A 22142-nucleotide genomic window follows, 5' to 3' on the forward strand; every position below is an offset into this window, starting at 1 on the left:
TTTTAGCTTGTGACCCCATTTTAACATCACAAATTTCTGGCGACCCCAGACATTCAAAACGAGACTTTTTTTTTTTTCTTTTTGCTAAAATCAATTTCATTTTGATCATGTAATAGTTTGCTATACTATGTTGCAAATAAACATTAATTTTAGATGACATTTAGTCTATATAATGTATATTATTATGGACGGAGGCAGAAAAGCCAGGTGTAGATTACTGCACAAAGTCAGAATTTTTTTTTCCTTGGTCAGGATATGTACAGTCAGTCCAGCTTGTATTTACAAGGCTGACAATTAATACTGAATAAACAAGAACTCAAACTATGAATTATGAAAGAGCTGCAGCATCTGAAACCAACCACAATGAACATTTGAAAGATAAACAGTACCACAGTGCTTCAGTTTCAGCTTCACGGTTTGTCTTTTATGTATTAGGATCGTCTCTGTCAACTCACCATGTAGTTTTTATTAGTCTTTTTTTAAAATTATTTTTATGAGTTATTAGAAATTTCAGGCAACCCCATTTGAATTCCAGGCAACCCCATGTGGGGTCCCCACCCCAAGGTTGAAAAACACTGCACTAAGGGTTTTGCATGCTTATCAGCTGGCCTCTATCATCAGCTTCTGACATCTATGGATTTAGATTGACTTCTTGTACCCTGTTATATTGATGCTGTAAGGATACCTCAGGCACTATAGAATGCCAAAGGGTGACAAATAAGTGGTAATATCTAAGTACATGAGAATGATCTCAACTGGACTAGGAGTGGATTGAAATGAGCTTTCAGTTGATGTAATCCAAACAAGTTATACATTTGGTTTCTTTAATCATCCGGATAAAATAACATGTTGTCTTGACGAACAAATGGCTCATCTTTACGTTGAGTTTAAGGTATGCAATGGCTATGGGTACACCCTCACAATGAAACTAGAAATGCAAATAGCATAGGTACAAGTTTAGAAACATTATTTTTACATACCCTAGTGGATCAAGAAAGATGGTCACCTACGTCAAACCCAGTTCTGTTGAAGGTTTTTCCTGCTTTATTGAAAGTGTTTCCACCCTCGGTATTGCCTTGGGCTCGCTCTTGGAGGTTTTGATGGGTTCCTGTCTTCTCTCTGTAGCATCTTTAAGACTCCTCTGAAGTTCTGTTACATTATAGTGTCCAGCGTTAAGCACATCAGTGGTCCAAAACACACAGAACTACAAAGAAGATGTTGAAAGGCTTTCTCTCTTTATTCCTTAATTTAATCTGGCTTCCCTTCTTCTTAATTTCACTGGTCTACTTGTCTAAATGTCATTGGTAGAAGAAGAGATAGATGATTGTTTGTCACTATGAGACATGATGGTGTCATTCTGGTATGCTCACCCTCACACCGGGGATCCTGATTGGTCCGTTGTCACCGGTTAAGTAGAGCATTCATGACAAGTCAAAACAATCCTCAGGCCACTTTAGAAAAGTCCTAGTGCTGCTTAAGATCTTTGTCAAGAACTGGAACATGTAGCCAGTAGCCACTCCAAATAAATCAGAATGTTAGTACTAGATGTATTGAAATGACCAGTGCTGGGGCTGTTTTTTTTCTTTGTAAAGGTGAACATACTGTACATTATTCTGAAAGTTTCCTGATAATATTCATTAAAGGAGTCATATTTTGCTAAACCCACTTTTATTAGTCTTTGGTTCATTTATTTGTGTATTTGGACCCTAATGGTTCATAAAGTTTGAATTTGAACCCTCCAGGTGCTACAAAGGTGTCTTTATATTAATTCCAGCAAAAATCAAGTGGATTTCTATAACATGTTTCAGTTCCTGCTTAATTTGTTACATTTTATAACCAGTTACGTCACGACGTTTGCACATATAAGGTCAAGACTTTTGACGAACATTTCTTCAAGTACACCATAAGTGTTTGTCAGCAGCAGCGGTTGTAGTAAAAACTGAAAATATTAGGGCTGCACAATTTTGAAAAAAACTGACATTGCAATTTTTTTAAATCCTGCGATATACATTGCGATATGAAAAACTACTCGGGAGGGTATAATAGCTGTGTGGTGTTGTCATAAATGGTCAAACTAATTAGTTGTGTTACCTCTTGTTGTGGCAGCAGGTGGAAAGCACTATCGACACAGACCAGGTGTTTCAGTATCTTCCTTCTTGTAGCCGAAATAATTCCAGATAACTGATGTTGCTTTTCTTTTTTGCACCAGGTCTTCGTTTACGGTGATTTTCTCTTGTTTGTTGCTCATTTTTCAATGTAGTTACCAGTGACTCACTCCAAACTGATTAAAAACAATTGGGATTGGTGGATTGCTATGCGCAGTTTGTCTCACATACCCTTGAAATTAAATGAAAACATATTGAGTTCATTTGCCTCCGACATTGCAGGACCTGTGATGTGACTATTGCGCACACGTACATCGCTATGACGATATATTGTGCAGCTCTACAAAATATGCCCAAACTCCGAGCCGATTACTTAAAATATTCAGTTGTTGCTTGTATTAACAAACACAAGTGGCTGAACGGGACAGAAAGCACAGTCAACAACCTGGAGGGGGCGGGGCATGTAGTGGCTCATTTGGATTTAAAGGGCCAGCGCTCAAAACCACCTTTCTGGTGTCATTACTCAGAAATAGGGTTGAAGATGGACCTGTGGAGTTGAATTAATGAAGAAGTCAGACCCAAGCAGAGCATTTACAGTTTATGTAGACCACAGGGAAATGTTTTAAAATGCATAATTCCATTTAAAAAAAGCAAAATTTCAGTCCTTTAAGAATGTTTTAAGAAGTTGAACAAAGTAGGCCTTCTTGTTTTACAGTTAGTAGCAGAATCCAAAATTCCAAACAAATGATAACCCAGAGAATTCAAGATAATTAATTTGTGTGGAGTGAACTACAGCCACAAATCAGTATTTCGGACATAACACATGGAAGCAATTACTTATCACTCAACCAGACCAAAGAACCTTGATTCTGAGCATTGGAATTAATTTACTCATTCTGCCAAACTAAATTAGGACACGGGTAACTCTTCACAGCACAGATAAAACTGCTCATCATTCCCCTGTTTACGTTCACCTGAGAGGATGTTAATTTAATGTCCCTTAGCTCGTCAAAACTGGAACTCACACCTCACTAATGATTTATTGAGGTTTTTGTTGAAGGAATGCACTTGATATTATGAACGAAGCAATTTATGGATGGCACATCACGGCGAATTACCCAGTAGAGCTGATTCACAACAGACACTCGTGCCATAGTGGGGAAATCATAGCTGTAATTAATAACCCTAATGACTTTTTCCTTCCAGTGCTTTAGGTTCCCCAATAAGCTATGGCAACACAAGTCATGGTAGAAGAAAATATGCAAGAAACGCACCTGCTCTTTATGATGGATGATCCTAATCTTTGGTACCTGTAGATTTCCTGCTATGACCTGAGTAAATGTCAGCTATGCAAGAGCGTAGGTTTACATATGAATGATCGCAGCTTGTCCTGACTGATATTTTGTAGAGGAAATACTTGTCCCTGCAGATATTCAAGTTGTTCATTTATTTTTTCATATTATTTGAATTGTTTCTTTTCTGTCTGATGGTGAGGTCTGTTGAAAGGCTACACTTATATTGGAGTTACAAGAGCTTATATTTATAGATGAGCAGTAAGTATACACATACATTTGTCCATGTCAATATATTGTGTCCATCACGGCCCCTCAAAAAAGAGACTGAAGCTTTGTTATTACATAGAGCATCAGTTACAGACTAATGCGTAAAAATACATATCATTAACGTACCCAGTATTCCCACTGTGGAAAATATTATGAGTTGACGCAAACAATATTAAGCAGCACCATGTAACAATATAATTCTGGTTTCTCTTGTTCTTGTCTCTTGCGCTATGTTCACATTGCAGGTCTTAAAAGGGTCATATTTTCCTAAACCCATTTTTATTAGTCTTTGGTACATTTATTTGTCTATTTGGGAACCCTAACAGTTCAAAAAGTTACAATTTGAACCCTCCAAGTGCTGCAAAGCTATCTTTATATTCATTCCGGCAAAAATCGAGTGGATTTCTACTACCTGTTTTAATCCCTGCTTTATTTGTTACATGTTATAACTAGTTACATCATGACATTTGCACATATAAGGTTAAGACTTCCGATGAATGTTTCTCAGAGTATGCCATAATTGTTTATCAGCAGCAGCGATTGTAGTAAAAACTGAATATATGTCCAAACTTCGAGCTGATTACCTAAAATTTTCAGTAGTTGGTTGTATTAATGAACACAAGTGGGTGAACAGCCAATAAATGTAAGAAGAAAAGAAACTCGGCGGAGTGTTTGAGCACTGTGTTTTTAGTGTTCGGCTACAATCTAATGCCGTGATGTCCTGAGTCACTGTCAATACCGCTTTCAACTGTTTATACACAATAAGCACTACTATGCCAAATGCATTTTTGTCAGTCCAGTAAACGTGTTATGTTAAAACAAGGATGTTAGCAGTCAAAGCAGGGTAGTGGTCTGTGATTGTCGGAGCTGGGGCGGCGGGGGGTAGCAATAGTCAGACAATATTTATTACAGTCTTCATTGTTTTACTGTCACTGTGTTTAAATATAACACATTGGTATATACAGGGTGGGGAAGCAAAATTTACAATGAACATTTAGTTGTTTTTTCTCAGCAGGCACTACATCAATTGTTTTGAAACCAAACATATATTGATGTCATAATCATACCTAACACTATTATCCATACCTTTTCAGAAACTTTTGCCCATATGAGTAATCAGGAAAGCAAACGTCAAAGAGTGTGTGATTTGCTGAATGCACTCGTCACACCAAAGGAGATTTCAAAAATAGTTGGAGTGTCCATAAAGACTGTTTATAATGTAAAGAAGAGAATGACAATGAGCAAAACTATTATGAGAAAGTCTGGAAGTGGAGGAAGCAACAAAAAACGTACCAAAGCTTTTATTAAAGCTCTCAAATCCAAAATCCCAAAAGATCCAACCAAATCTATGAGAAAAATGGCAATTGAACTTGAGGTAGACAACAAGACCGTTAGAAATGCAGTAAAATATGATTTGAAGATTTAAATTCTCATGACTTTCAATAAACTAATTGGTCATACACTGTCTTTCAATCCCTGCCTCAAAATATTGTAAATTTTGCTTCCCCACCCTGTATAGCCAGTGAGCTTTTCACATGAATTAGTGTCATAATTCAGAGTGAAATTATTTTGTGTTTATGGATCTATGGTATGGTGGGAAGGCCCCCCCAACTTGTCTTGCTTAGGGCCCCCACATGAACAGGGCCGGGCCTGTGTACATATCATTCATTTGTAGTATAGAGTTGGCTTTTGTATATTTCAGTTGTTCAAGTAGTACTTTAGTAGCATATATGTATTTAACATTTTATTCTGGAGCTTTTGCACATGCCTACATTTTTCATTAGTATTTTGTGTTATATTTTTATCCATTCCTTTTTGCACTGTGTTTTTGCTGCTAAATAGAACTTAGCTGCTAAACTGATTTTCATTGTTCCCGTGGCAGTGACAATAAAGATCTATTCTATTTGTGCTACTCATGAAACCAAGGCCAGTGTTGTTTCTTGACACTAACAATCATTAAACTGCTGCTTTTTAAAATATATTCCATGACAATAACACCTTTTATTCCACGTATAGTATGATATTCAGAGTTAAATACTGCACATATTGACCTGTGTATTACTTCTCCTTTGCAGCAGAGCTTCACTATTATAAAGTGGAGTGTGTACTTGACAAGGTTGGGGCAAAGTCTTCACCTCAAGTGAAAGGGAAAGCAGTGTGTGAGAAGCCAGGGCAAGATTCGCCTCATTTTGGAGGAAATAAGAACCACTGCTGTTTAGTTGCTGTAAAGACAGCAGAGAAAGCCATGCACAATCCAATCACAACTTATTTTTTGTATGTGGGACATGGGCATTACATAACATAAAAAGTGGTATAATTAAGCTTGAGTGGTGTTTCATGCCTTCCTCTGTTGTACGATGATACAGAATTGGACAGGAGCTCATATCCAACATGTAAATTATGCGAACATGAGAGTATTTTACCACGCAGAGCTGGAATGAGCTACACTACCCTGAAGACAAATGGATGCATTGGCGCTGATGTGACAGCAGTGCAGTTCTGTGTGTTTGTCTGCACATGTTGGGTGCTGATTGCAACAGAAAGTATGTTGGTTGTCTGTTGCCACATTGTTCATTAGTTGCGGCAAGCTGCCACCTCCTATTGATCCTGCATGTACTGGACTCTAGGCTACGGGTTTGTAATAATCAATGTGTAAAGTGAATTTGACCTACAGGTAAAATAAGTTGTTGGACAGTTCTCACTGATAAAAACTGAAAATGTGTTTAAACTAGTGCTGTCAAACCATTACAATTTTTCACCAGATTAATCACAGGGTTGCTTTGGATTAATTTTGATTAATCATGATTAAATATCATTCATTTTTAATCTATAGTTATTGCGTTTCATTTTGCATGAGCAAACAAACTCAAGAAAGAAGGGAATACACAGTAGATGCACTTAATGTGTTTGTTCGCAAGCTGGGCAACGCGTTAGCTGAAGTGCTAGTAGAATCCCTGAGTAACATATTCTTCATGTTAATGTGGTATTTTAAGGTGGAAGTGCTTTGGTGGAAAAAAAAACAACTCCTCCCTGCAGAGTGTGCGTAACACTTTGTCGGTCGACTGTACGGTCTTGGTTTTTTTGTACTCAAATTTCCTATCCAGAGGGCCAACGTGCTGTTAGTGCTGTTCTTCCATCTTTATTGGTTGGTTCTGCTGCCTGTCACTACCGGATCAACTGCCCATTTGCACATGCGTGACATTAACCCTTTCATGCATAGTGGTCACTACAGTGGACAGTTATTCTACTGCTCTTCTCTTGTATATTCATGGGTTTTGCTGTTTTAGTTCCATATCAACACAGTGGACACTTATGCATCATGTAACTTTGCTGTTCTTGATAAACCTGATCTGCAGTAACACGTTTGAGTGTAAATCAATTGTTATTAGACTGTAATTATAATTTTTTCTTTAACAAAATGGGTATTTTTGCATATAATCCCCATGAAGTGAATAATAACTAGTAAAAGAGTATGTTTAAATATGAGAAAACATCAGATTAGCAGCATTAAAAATGTTTTTATTTCATAGTTTTCACAGTATACCAGTAGATACATGTTTCTTGGCTTCAAAAATTAAATGCATCATATCCATTTGAGTGGACATTTTTGCAACTCCATGAAAAATAGGTTCATAAAAAGCTGTCAATCGCATTGTTTTTTTGTTTTTCTTTTCATGCCTAAAGAGGAATTCAAACGGGGGAAAAATCATGATTAAGGTTCTTATAATTCATGCATGAAAGGGTTAAATCTACTTAGACAAACTGCCCCAAATGCATTGGCAGAGGCGTTCAGAGTCATTCTGTGCTGCAAATGGATTAATTGCGTTAAAATTTTTAGTCAAATTTATCATGATGATGGATTAATTTGCATTAATGCATTAATTTTGACAGCCCTAATATAAACCTGTTTTTGACCACAGGAACTTTTATCATTTGCCTTTTTAGAAAAATTTTGAAAAGCCTTGGTGCGTTTCCAACATAATTACCCAGAGAAGAGACTTTCTCTCAACCCCAAACTTTCCTTGAAACAATTACCTAGTGGCGGGGTGGGACTTTTCAGATTCCCCACAATTCTTAATGGACGGAGCTGTATGCTAAAGAATGCTGATTGGTGGAACGCACTTGCAGTGTTCAGAGCTTCCATTTAAGCCAGTGTGTAATTGCAAATTAGCTTGACCAGCCATCCGTCTTTCTCAATGAGAAATTCGTCTGGAATCGCGGGGCTTGAATCCAAATATGAAGGCAGGACTAACAGGCACCGAGTAAACCAATCACAGATAAGACACGTGACGCTTTTGTCAGAGAAATGTAAGAATACAGGGTGTAATTTCTAGTTCAATCCTTATTTTTGAGTCAGGTAAACAACTTGACTTCACAACAGCTGTGAAGAGATTTATGGACATGGAACTGACTTTGACTCACATTGCAAACCCCCCGACTTGTGATTGGTCCAGTATAACATAGATAGGGCGTAATTCACAGCGAATGGACCAGTTTCAGACTGTTTTCTCTGTACTGAATACACTGAGAAAACCGAATGGCTGCTCAGGCTAGTTGCAAATGTCTTTTCTGTTCTATTTATGATGTAGTAAAACACAAAGAACAACAGAACAACTTTAGCATCCTCCATCCTGGTGTATTGTGTTGTACAAATGATGATGCACGTTGGTCAGTTGCTGTTTATGTTGTCATGGCGCTTGTTTGGCTTTCAGATTCTTCTTACCATCACCTACTGGACTGGAGGTGTAGTGCAGTTTCTTTTACCATTCTTCTATACTGTACATCATCAGCCAGATTTGATGACATTTTCTGGAACTTTCATTTGCAGATTACAAGGAATTCTTTTACCCAGGCAAATAAATTCCTGGAAATGTTGGTGGAAAAGGGCCTGATGTAGTAATCAGTTTAAGAATCATTTCCAATCCATTTGTTGGGTTGCCATTCTGATGGTACTTTGAAGACATATGGCAGTTCTTGTGGAGTGATTATTTTGGAAGACAAAGAGGAAAATGCATTTTAACTGATGACAGGTTAAAGGGGAGACTTTTTTTTCTATATAGTTGATTATACACTGTTGCTCTGCATGAACAGTATGACCCCCGCTCAGACAATTGTTCACTATTTTTACTAAGTGTGACCACATGTAGACATGAATATGATACATTTAAGCGTAACAAATATAGGACATATGTTGAATGAATGAATGAATGAATGAATGAAATCTTTATTTCGAACATGTACTGTAGACAGTGAAATCAAAACAAAAATCATCCAACAAAATATAAGTACTGGTACATAAATGATTGATAAGAAAACAAACAACAAAATAAATTGATAATAATAATAATAATAATAATAATAATAATAATAATAATAATAATAATAATAATAAACCAAATGAAATGAAATTATACATGCTTGAAAAGGAGTAGGAAGAAGTAAAAACTTATGTACTCCTACCCCCAATTTCTATTCTTTCTGATCATTATATAGCAATTATTATTTTGTATAATAATAATAATAATAATAATAATAATAATAATAATAATAATAATAGTATAACAATATCACACATCCTTTTACTTATATACACTAATATGATAATACCCATTTACAACTTTTCCTACCAGATATTAATACCAGATATTAATAAAAACTAACAAGAACAAAAACAAAACAAACAAAAACCCTCAAACAAAAACACATATACATACATAATACAAATACATATAATAATCTATATTGTCCTAAGTAATAATATATTCTTATATCCATATTTAAACTAGATATTATCAGCGCATATGTGTCAAAGCCCCACTATGAAAAACAACTGGATTCCCCCCTCAGGCCCTTTCCTCTCTGTATTTTGTAAAAATCATTTGTTTGTATTTGTTTTTAAACTGTTTGATGTTTGGACGTTGTTTCATGTCCTATGCAATGATGGCAAGGTGAACTGTGAGTGTACGATATGGAGAAAGGAAAGTATCACAAAATGGAGATAGTAAAGACAGGAATTCTCATTAACAAACTAGATTATCCTATCATTTGGTGTTGTAAGCATCACGCTCACCAAAGCATCTGCACATTTCCCATTGAAGTAATCAAAGTGAAGTCAAATGAAAATTAAGAAAATGAGTTTTGCTTAATAGAAACTGATTTCTTTTGATTGATTTATTTTGCTAGATGCCTAAAATCCAAATCTTCCACGCAGCAAGACTATTTCTTTCTCATACTGTTATTAATTCCTCTGAAATAAGCATAATTCTAATAATAAGCTGGATAGGAAACATTTCCGTTAAAATGTTGTAATTTTGACCTTGAAAAAAGCACAAACAAAAAAACGTTTTAAAAAAGGCTGGGGGAAGGTATGATGTAGTTCACATTGAAATAAAGAACAGAAAAATAAAAGCTATAGTAGCGGTTTAACATCTTTTTCGTCCTTTTCTTAGACGTATACAGCAGCTCAGAACACAAAGTCCATTTATATCGCTGTAGCTGTACTTTACCATCAGGTACAGACATGGCCCTCGGAAAAGTACATCTATAACATCCACTACGGTCACTGACTGTGCAATGCCATCGTCCAAAAGGTGATCGTATATTTTTGGATTTCGACAGCAGAAGGGTTGATAGGATTAAGGGTGTCTTTTACATCACTTTAACTTGTTAAAATTCCCAGACTTTACTGGTCTGGGATTTAATGACCTCAAGGTAACAAAAGCCCTTTTTTAGGCCTCCATCATCAAGTCAAGACTTAAAAAGATTCAGTTTTATTCTCGATACTCATACATTAAACAACACAGAATTCATAACAGGTCATGTTTGCAATTCAAATATGCAGCTATCAACATGCTCATAAAATCCTGCTTAAGCCTCAGAGTATTGTAGAGAGGAGAGAGACAACGGTAAGGCCAGGGTTCACCACTGTGTCTGCAACTCTCCGTCCTGTGTCGAGGTGTCCTTGAGAAAAACCTGACAATGTTATTTTGCACTTTGGCATCCATGTGTAAAATTCCCTTTGAAGAGCCAAAACATGTTTCATCTCTGCCTGCTATGATTTGTAGAATTAATGCAATGCTTTTTTTTATGCAAAAGGTACATTTTTGTCTGTTAAATTAACTGTTAATATAATAACTTTCAATGATAGTCAGTGCCCTATTCTCTTTTCTGATATGATTTACTCCAATTATATGTTAATGCACTGTAAGCCAGGATAAGTTGAGTTTCCTTAAAAAAATTAAGAGAAGTGGTTACCTTAAAAAAATTAAGTAATGATTAATGAACTTTTTAAATACATTTAACTTACATTTAACTAGGATTTTAAGTTAAATGTACTTAAAATGTTCATTAATCATTACTATTCTGCCCCTGCCCAGATAGCAAATATTTTGGCAGTATTATGGCATACATTTGGCATTTTTGGCTTTCTTTTGGCATTATGTAAACCTTTAGGCTTAGCTATGGTATGATTAAGGTTATCCATAATAGATATGGAGGCACCAGCAGTATATGGCTGAGTTCTGGCATATGTCTGGTTAACCAAAAGACTAGGCAAAGAGCGGGATCAAGTATAGGGATGGTATGGCATGTTTATGGCAAGTCAGAAGATTGACTTAAGTGCGACAACATCTTATTCCATATATGGATGTTTTTTGGTTGTGTTTTGGCATATTTCTGTAAAGCCAAAATACTGTGCAAAGAGCGGGAATTTCTACCCAGTAGAAAACCCCACTTCCTTTTAAAGGCATGATCAACACAAATTTTGGGTGAATTTTGGCCTCCTTTTGGCCTCTCTTTGGGTCAGTTTTGGCTACTTTTTGGCTGGATTATGGGGATTTGGAGCTTTTCTGGGACAATTATGGCTATATTTTGGAAGTCTGCAATTACTTTTGGGTGAATTTTGGCTTCCTTCTGGTTTGATTTTGGCTTGTCTATTTAGGGCCATTTAGGGCCCATACATCCACCCAGAACTTTGCCAAAATGGCATGCCAGTTTTGGGCAAGATTTAAGTCATAATGATTTGGCTATCTGGGTGCTTGTGTGTGTATGTGTAGCGATTAGCTTGGCAGAAAGACAACAGGTTTCCTTAGAAAAACCAGACGCCGAAAACTTCTCTCCAAAGCTTTTACTTGAGACTCACTGTAAAACTGCAACATACATACAAAATATGTCTCAGTTATGTTAATTGCTTTAGTACATTAACACGGCATTATACATTTAAATGAATGGCAAAAAGATCGCTAGCTCAATGCTAACTTGAATTGGAAAATCCATAGACACGCTAACAATTAGCATTTACAGATTAATTTAAGATTTATAACGTCTTTTTATCCAGCAACAAAGATTCACATCAGAGATATTTTATACTATTCATTCTTACAACAACAGATCATAAAATACTCACAGGCAAACGTATTCCTGGCCATACAAACGGAGTGAGTGAAACGTGTCTGTTAGTTCCTTCTTATGTCCGAACTGGCTACGGTAACACCAAAAGAACAAAACATACGTTAGTGTAACTTATTCCGACCACTAGAGGGCCCCCTTTGCTTGCTTTTAACAACAGAACATCACAATTACTTAATTTTTAAAGGCAACCACTTTTCTCATTTTTTAAAAAAAAAGTAAACTCAACTTATCCAGGCTTACAGTCTCCCCCACTGAGAAAAGTAGTAAGTCAACTAGCGGACACCTAGCTTAGAGAAAATGTCAGTGGAACACGTCAATGGAACTGGTGGACAATAAAACAAAACAACATTTTGGACAATACAACAAAACACTCCTTTCACAGTTAAAACAAACAATCATCGATAGCCAACAGCCGCTTACAACTTTCTGAGTTGTATCTTGTATGATAAGCACCGAAACTCCTATAGCTGCTACACTATGACTGAAAGCACTGAGACTTAGTGGTAGGCGGATCGATTCAAATATCGATAGTATCAATACCAATTCGATATCAGTATCAGATTGATACTAGTGTGGTGAGATATTTGTTTTAATTAGTTTATTGGTGATCATTTTGTGCACGTTGTTTATTTAAGAAAAAAATTCCAGACATGGCAATATATGGGGAAAAAGTGTTTGTTACTGTTCTATTGCTTCTGAAAAAAACGTATTTGATAATAAAGTATTTTCTATTTACTTATAAACTTTACCCTAATTCTGTCCTGGGTTTTAACCATTTAATAATAAAAAAAAGAAACATCACAAAACGCTTAAAGGTCATGAAAATTCAATCCGTGCGTTTACATGACAACTTTTATTCTTGGTTTAAACTGATTAAAGGTTAGATCCTATTTAAGATACCCATGTAAACACCTTATTCCAGTTGAAAAAGAAAAGTTCAGATTAAATTTAAACCCGATTAAAGAAATTGAATTCTCCCTAATCGTTACTTCAGTCTGGTGGGGTCAATATGATCACAAATTGAGGCTCAAATCATGGTGATGTGACTTACTGCAGTAATAAAATCTTGGGAAATAAAAACTAATGCAAAGCTAAAACGGTAAAGCAAAGCTAGTTTAGCACATGCATCCCTTCCAACAAAAAGATTTCCCAACTTCCGTCAACACAACAGTCTCAAGATTGTATGAGTGCAGTAAGTCGCGGATCTAAAGAAATAATTAGGGAGAATCGGATTTCAGAAAATCACTTACAAAAGACAACAAATCACCTTTAAAAAACTGGCTATGTGTGACCATGGAAATGCATTGACTATACTAAGCTAAGCTAACAGAAGGGCTGCGAGAACCGAATAAATGTTTCTCATGTAAACCTTTATTCGGGTTTAATATTTCCATGTAAACAGAAGAGATAGTACTTTAGTTCCGGATTAATTTCTTCTGGAAAAATAAATTGGATTTAAAAAACATCATGTAACCGTACCCATTAAGATTTAGCAATTTGATGATGCGTCCACCTTAATTATTGAAACATCGGCATCGATATTGGTGATACTGGCCCTGTATTTACTTGGTATTGGATCGATACCAAAATATGCAGTATCACACACCGCTACTGAGACTGCCATATCCAGACATGCTTGGGCAGGGGACAATTGAAAGACAAAGAGGTGTGGTCATAACTAAAACTTATAAATTTAAATCCATTTAACTTAAATTTATTCACACATTCCACTCTATCTACAAATGAGTTGACTATACTTAATAGAACTGTCATCAAACTTATATTTTTAAATGTGTTCTAATTTATTTTTTTAAAGTGTATTTGACATCCGGGCTTACAGTGATTACATTTTTCTTAACCCATAAAGACCCAAGCAGTCACTGATGACCAAAATTATTAAATGACATAAAAAATTAATTAGCTGTTGATCCACTAATCCTATCAATCCATGTAAGTAATCGGTGTAACATACAGTTTTTCATCTTTTCATGGTCATCAGATATGACCCGTGATAAATTACTTCAGGATTGTTAAATATAGAGAAAAATTCATTTGAGAACTGACACAAAAGTAACACTGAGTCTTTATGGGTTAAATCAAAGTGCTGCCTGCATCATTCTTTGTATCATCGCAATAATTAAACGCTGCTAATTAACATAATTTCCAAGCAGCAAAAAGGTTGACCTTGCAAGGAAATTGATAACATACAAAGTATTTAATTTATTTTATGCAACAGAACCTACAATCTGATCCACAAATCTGCTGGTTTCAATCTTTGATTATAAATGACATACAACAGACCTCATTTATCTGTCTGATCACATAGAAACCATAATATAGAAATATAAAAATGACGTGTGATTAATGTACATTTCATATCTTGCCATCACAGCATACAAATGATTGGGTGTTGATAAATGTGGCAGCTGAAAACAATACTTACTTAAATATCACATATGCATAAATATGTCGCCTTCAGTTTATGACCCAGAACAGAAACTTCCCCTACCTCAAAATACAAAATATATGATATAGTGCAAAAGTCTTAGGCAGCCTTTCACTTTGTTGTTTTTGCAGGGTTGTAACGGGTGTGTGAATTTATTTATAACAAGAAATATGAAGGAAATATGTGCACAGTATCAAAAAACACATGAAATGCATAATCAAACATATGCATTTCTCAGTCTGTATTAATACATATACAACTGGGATAAACAGCAAATATGTAAATAGTATAAAAAAAAACAAAAAAAAAACAAAAAACAATGCATATCAATATCATAGAAGCTATATGGAATCATCTGGACAGAGAAAGGATAAAAGACCATGAAAGCCTCAGGGTAATCTGAGGGTGTGTAATAAAACACAAGATTGTTTACGAAGACATGCAGAGAGTTGAGGATTAGTAAATCCAAATGGAGGTCACACTAAATACTGACTTTACCTGCAGAACCTCTTTAGTTCTGATTATTTTTCAGTTCTGTGCATATATCTCCTGCATATTTATTGTTTGAAATAAACACACACACTAACACACACATATTGTCAAGTGTTGCTGAGGTACAAGCTTTCCCACACTTGAAAGGGAAGGGACTCCACAAACAGACGGAGGACTTCACTCAGTGCACTTAATGTGTTCTTTATTTCACTAAGGCACATGTGAAAAACCTTGCAAAATTAAAAAAAAACAAACAAACAGACAAATTAGAAAAATGATCAGGCTTATAATAGAGCAAAGCAAGTACTATTGAGTATCAAAACCTAAAATAAATCAATAAGGTTTCAATTAACATAAATGTAACTATCTCATTAGTGGCCTAAATAACTTAGATTTAGCAAACTTGCCATACAGAGATTTACTCATATACATATACACATATACACATACATACACACCCATATACATATATATATATATATATATATATATATATATATATATATATATATATATATATATATACACACACACATATATATACATACATACATATATATTATTTTTAAATTATCAACAAATTAGCTCATTTAACAAATCAATTTAACATATTTTTTCAACAGTGCATCATTTTTAAGTGAGTGTTTTTAACTAAAATATTTTAACAGTACAATTCACAAATCATGACAAAATCTTACAATAACTGGCCACAGATTGCTTTTTAACAGACAGAAATTATAAATATTGTTTGTCTGATTAAATAAAATTAAATTAAACAGGTGACCCACTCAGCAAATAAAATAAGACTCATCAGCATCTGGAAATTTAAAATCACAGACACTTACCGGCAGTCATTCTGGGGTCCTTCTCCTTGTACTGTTTCTTTGTTTCTTTCTTCTTCTTTACTTGCTCTCATAAAAAGTTTGTCCCGTCTGCCCCTGATGCATGCACAGCCGACCAACCTGATCACAATGTGATCACAGATCTTATTCACCTGTGGAGGCTCGCTCACAACGGAGCGGCTCCACTGCGCTCACAAGCGTGCACGCGCTCCGCTGCGCTCACAGGTGAATACTCGCCGTCCCGCTGAGGGGCAGGAACGGAGCACTTTGCGGTGCCTTAAATTCGCTGCAACACATATTACAACCCTGCAAAAACAACACAGCTAAAGGTTGCCTAAAACTTTTGCACAGTTCTATAAATCTACTTACATCTGGTATGCAAGCTACAATTTTGGATCATAGAAAATTTGTCCATTTACATCATCCATTTGGCAAATTATGTGTCTTTAACCCTTTAAACCCGAAGTCTAAAGTGGTCTGCTTGGACTTTTTTTCTTATTTTGACTAGGGATGCACTGATACTGGTATCGGGTCCGACACTTAGCGTGTGTACTCGTACTTGTTAAAGTACTCTGATACAACCACTTCGATACCACTTAAGGCCGCGTGACATTCGCAGTTAAGTGCAGCAGGTACGCGGTGGAGGAGTAATGTCAGCAGTGTGGAGATTTTTCAAAATAAACGATGGCAACAAAAGTAAAAGTCTTTTCAGTTGATATATCTAGGGATGCGCCAATACCAGTATAGGGTATCGGGTCCGATACTCAGGGTGTGTACTTGTACTCGTAAAAGTACTCCGATACATTGCACCGATACCACTTATGGACATTTGCAGTTAAGTGCAGCAGGTACAGTACATGGTGGAGGACTAATGTCAGCAGATTTTTCAAAATAAATGACGGTGAAAAAAGTAACACTGACTGGAAGTAATGTTAAAGACACAGACAGATAAGGACAGAGCGTTCTGTCCGTCCTCTGCGAACATTCCATCCGTTTTCCAGGTGCTCGCGGATGCGTACCCAGATGTAGAATACCACCGGGAACCATGGAGGTAGAGGATCTGTTCAAAGAGCGACTGTGTGAGTTAGAGAAAAACTACTGACAGATTTATGACAACTACCCTCATCAACATCAACATTAGTATCCACATTAGTGTTACCTCTGTCGTTTCCATGTTTATTATTACTGACTTTCTTCTTCTCAAAAAAACTTTACTTTTCTTCGTGGTATTTGTCCAGTATGGTTAATTAAGAGCGGCGCCCCCTGGTGGATTGATTGAGAAACGCTCATTCCAACACATTAAATGTCTGTAGCAGCACTTTGTTCCAGTCAGACTAATGACAACGACAACAAAGCACATTTACAAAAGGAACTAAGAACTGTAATGGTATTGTTAAGTACTCATATTAGTACTCGGTATCTGCAAGTACTCAAATGTAAGTACTTGTACTTGTACTTGGTCTGGAACAAAGTAGTATCAGTGAATCCCTAATTTTGACTACAAAGTGATTCCGTTTGCCTTTTTTCCAGAGCACTTTTTTCCCAGATCTTTCAAAATCTAGCAATCATTGACAATTTACTGCACGTTATAATACTGATAAAACGGCGTCTTCTCCAGCTTTAGTACAGGCATGAGTGAAATTACCATAATGACCCAGGAAAACCTATAAAGCACAACGTCTCAGGTTTCAGAAACCGTTGGAATTTTTCCAAATGCACAAACAGTGAAAGAGTTACAGCCCTCCAAACTGCACATGCGCAGGGTGTGTCAGCGATGACACGTCAGGCTTTAAAGAGTTAATTGAAAATCAAGGCACAGATTATGTGAAACTACACTTGCAAGCTTTTATATATGCTTGTAATGTATTGGAAGGTCCAGGGATGATTTAACTATATCCTCCTGAGATTTAGGAACGGAAAAGTTTGGCTTTTTTACATGAAATAATTGCCTTGATAGGAAACAGCATGATGTAACTGTTTTTCAGATAGACTTTTTTAATGGAATGTACTTTGCAGTGGACTAAGTTCTATTTTTTTTAGGAAAGCTGTGAAACTCTTGTCCCCTACAAAGGGCAAATATGCATTGGTGGGTCTCAGGAGGGTAATGTACTGTATTACAGAACAAAAAAGAAGGAAAGAAAAAGTAGAATGCAAGCCTACCTAATTATACTTATATAATCCTATGCATGCACACACACACACACACACACACACACACACTTATTTAACAATAAAATTAGAAAAGCATCCTCAAGAAATGTATATTAGCCAAAGTCTTAAAACAAATACAAATCTGTGTTAGCAGAGCAAACTTCAGTCGTCTGAATAAACTCTTTTTGAATCCAGCCAGCAGTTCATTTGGCAAGTTTGTGAAGCTAACACCTAAAAAAAGAGATCCATTATTTGGGATTCAGGACTTCTTAGTCAGCAGGAAATGTTGCTTTCCTGACTACCTGACATTCTGTGTGTGTGTGTGTGTGTGTGTGTGTGTGTGTGTGTGTGTGTGTGTGTGCGTGTGTGTAGGTGAAATTCTAGTGATGGAGCCATGTGGATTACAAGATATATATTTTTTTCTGAATCTTGATTTGTCCCTGCATTTTGCTGAGCATGCATTGTGTTTTTCACCACTGCACTGCTTCACATACATTTTATATTGTACATAAGACCTGCCCACGCAGCAACATTTTTGACATAACAGTGCCTTGCTCAAAGACACTCTCAACCAAGTTATCCATATCGATATGTCAAGATAATTCTACATAACAAGGACTCACAAACTGGCTTCCTTACGGTGAAAGTGTAATCTCCACACTTCTGTAGCGCTGTGTCAATGCTGTGGAATCATTCGACACCCGTTGTTTTGGAATAGGGGTAAAAATTATCTGGGTTGTTTGACGAGCTGGATGCTGCAACAATGCATCTGCAAAATAGTGTCAGCACAGACGCTGGTTTGGTGGAACATGTGCACATGAGGAAGTGTGTTCTGGCATTGAAATGGCACTTAAAAAGAGGAAACTTGCCAGTTCCAATGCGTAGTGCAACTTGGAAACTGTTGTTGTTTAACATAGTGAGGAGGTCTTTCAATGCAACAACGGATAGATAACGGAAAGAAGAAGAAAAACATGCTGTTGTGCAGTGTTTCTCAAACTGTGGGGGAGGCCATCCAGGGGGCAACAAATGTCCTGCCCCCTGAAATAAAAGTTTCTGAAGGTAGGGGAAAGGAAAATAAGGTGCACAACAGCAGAAGACATAGAGAATTAGTAAAGCATCTTACGTTTCACTTTCACTTTGTATTGTTGTATGGTGTGACACCCCCCCCCACCACTAGGCCCAACATCATCTGGTATTATTTGTGCATACTGTATGTGTTGTACTTTTTGTGTAGAGATGGTAATACAAAAGACAGTCAATGCAAACAAAACCGTTTGTACTCACCCAATGAGAATCGATGAGGAATTGGAACCGTTAAATTCTTATCAATTTCCGTCTCTATTGTCAGCTCAGTCAGCTGTGATTATTACACATGATCTTCTCACAAAAACAGAAAGAGGATGAAACCAACCTGATGCAGTCGACCCTTGACCCTTAGACTGAGCTCTCACCCACGTACCCTGCAAGAAGATACTGACGTTTTATATTTTATAGCGCTGATTTTTTGAATTTATTTATTTATTAAATTTAACTCTCTTGTTGTTTTTTGCCCTGTGATGCTTGGTTGAAGGGTGGAAAAAAATCTAAGTGTTATTGTTACAAATGCACAACTTTCATAGTTTCTATTAAGCTGAAGGAATAAGAGATTGATGAGCATAAATTATAATAAAGTGAGTTTTCTTAAATGTAGCTTCATCAGGATCAGTTGGTTCTTGAGTTTGAAAAGTAGAATACTCCATATACTGTATTTCACCACAGTGCACACACATAATTCAAGGGATGCCTGTGATATATATGTTAAACCTCCAAACATGCTGTCCAGAAAATAAAAAAAGGATATTTCTAATACAACTAGACTATAAGAAACTTAATAAATCCTTTGAGGTAAGTGCTAACATCATTAAAAGTGACAATGCTAAGATGCTGATGCTAAGCAGGAATCATGTTTAAGATGTTCACCATCTTAGTTCAGCATGTTAGTATGATAATCTGCTAATTAGCATTAAACAAAAGCTGCTGACATGCTCCACAACTGAGGCTGATGAGCGTGCCATTAGATTTGCAGGTATTTGGTCATTATACAGGGTGTGTCAAAAAAACCTATACATTTTGAAAAATTACTCCCAGTTCCGCATTTGACAATTTTTAGAATTTTCTTTTATGGACGTCGGTAGGTAGGGGATTGGTGGATATTTGTCCAAATTTCCAGACCCAGGTTTTCATGCATGAGTGAGCAGAAGCTAATTGTGCAATCCAAGTTAAAACTGGTTTGTGCGAAGTAGCGGTGGGATTTAAATCCAATCAAAGGTCATGGGAGGGGACAATGGGCATCCATCTGGTTTTCCACAAAATTGCCAGGTTACAGCATTAACACTTTGGCCACCATGTCAATTTCATTTCTTTACCCATGGCAACTGTTCCTGCCTTTCAAAGTTAATTCAACTTGTTTAGGCCTGAAAATGACACTGAGGACAGGCCAAGTTAGGGTTAGGGTTAGGGTTAACTTGGGTTGACTTTTTTTTTTTTTTTTTTTTCGCAGAATTCTGTCTTTAATCTTGGATTTCTGACTTTTTTTTCTCCACAGAATTGTGACTTTTTTTGTTTTCCAGAATTCTGACTTTAATCTCGGAATTCTGTGTTTAATCTTGGAATTCTGACTTTTTTTTTTTTTGCAGAATTGTGTCTTTAATCTTGGAATTCTAACTTTTTTCTCAAAATTCTGACTTTTTTCTCAGAATAACAATTAAAAATATATATTGGACCTTTTTTCTCCAGTGGCCCTAATCCTCTTCTGTGATTATCTTCTGTGACTATTAATTTGGCCTCATGCATGAAAACGTGGGTGTATAAATTTGGACAAATATCCACCAATCCCCTACCCACCAACATCCATAAAAGAAAAACTCCAAAAATTATCAAATGCGGAACTGGGGGTATTTTTTCAAAATGTATATATTTTTTTTGATACACCCTGTATATAGCCTGTATATTTGTAAAGATAAATGATGTTGTTGTCGAAGTCGTAAGGGAAATGAACTGTAAGTACGGTGTATTTTCTCTCACCCTTGAGTGAGAACTGGGAGTCTTGTCATCATTATTGTAAAGGACAGCCCGGTGGAGATGAAAGATAATGCAAATATGGTAAAAGAATGAAAAAGGGCTTTGTGAATCTGCTCTGGTGGCACAGAGAATAATTTGTAGTTACGACACATTCTTTCCCATCATCGTCGCTAAAGTTTGGCTTGAAAATGTCAAGAGTGGCCTTGTCCAATTAAAGAGCAGTCTTCTCCGCTCTATGTTAATTCTCATTTCTGGCGTTGGCTGTCTGAATAGGCTGACAAATTACATTTTGTCCTCTCTGATTCATTCTCTTCCTCTTTTCTTTAGCTGCTCTCTTTCTCACTCTAACGCTGTCTCTTTACTCCTCCGTCTCTGCTCCTCTCTCCTTGTCTCTCATTATTTCAAATGAAATGAGGAATGTGCGTTGAATATTTGAATAAATTAAAGGGCTTATTTAAAAACATTTCGGAAGCTGATTAGCTAGATCATTAGAAGATCCAGAGGGGTTTTGCGCTGCGTGGTTTGATCCGACCGAGTGTGTGACCACTCTCTGAAGGTCAGCGTGCCAAAAAGTGTGTCATCAGTTATGAGTTTAATAATTGAACCGTTTTTATTCGCAATTTCCTCTCCACCCAGATAACTTTATATCTGACTTTCTATCAATTTAAATGTGATATCCGTATTTTAACATGTTATCTTTATTCCTGCAAATTTACCCATCATAGCTGAGGTCCCGTCCCTTCCGCTTGTTCCCCACAGGAGCTTATTTTGGAAGAAAAGAGTTGAAAGAGACAAGTTATATTTGATGCCCTGTGAATTTTACATCATTTACTCGTATAATGTTTCTCAATTTAAAAGATAAGTTTTTAAGTCAAGACAGTTGCATTTAGTTGAACTATAGAACTGATAAAATACATAACTATACAGTAGTGTTGTAGTCAAGACCGCCTAGACCGAGACCAAGACAAGACCAAAACCAAGTGAGTTGAGTCCGTGACAAGACCAAGACCACAAAGACCGGTCCTGAGAACTACACCACTTGTGGACTGTGGAGGGCTGGCACCGACAGAATTCT

This window comes from Sphaeramia orbicularis, chromosome 4, assembly GCF_902148855.1.
Source record: "Sphaeramia orbicularis chromosome 4, fSphaOr1.1, whole genome shotgun sequence".
NCBI classification, from domain to species: domain Eukaryota; kingdom Metazoa; phylum Chordata; class Actinopteri; order Kurtiformes; family Apogonidae; genus Sphaeramia; species Sphaeramia orbicularis.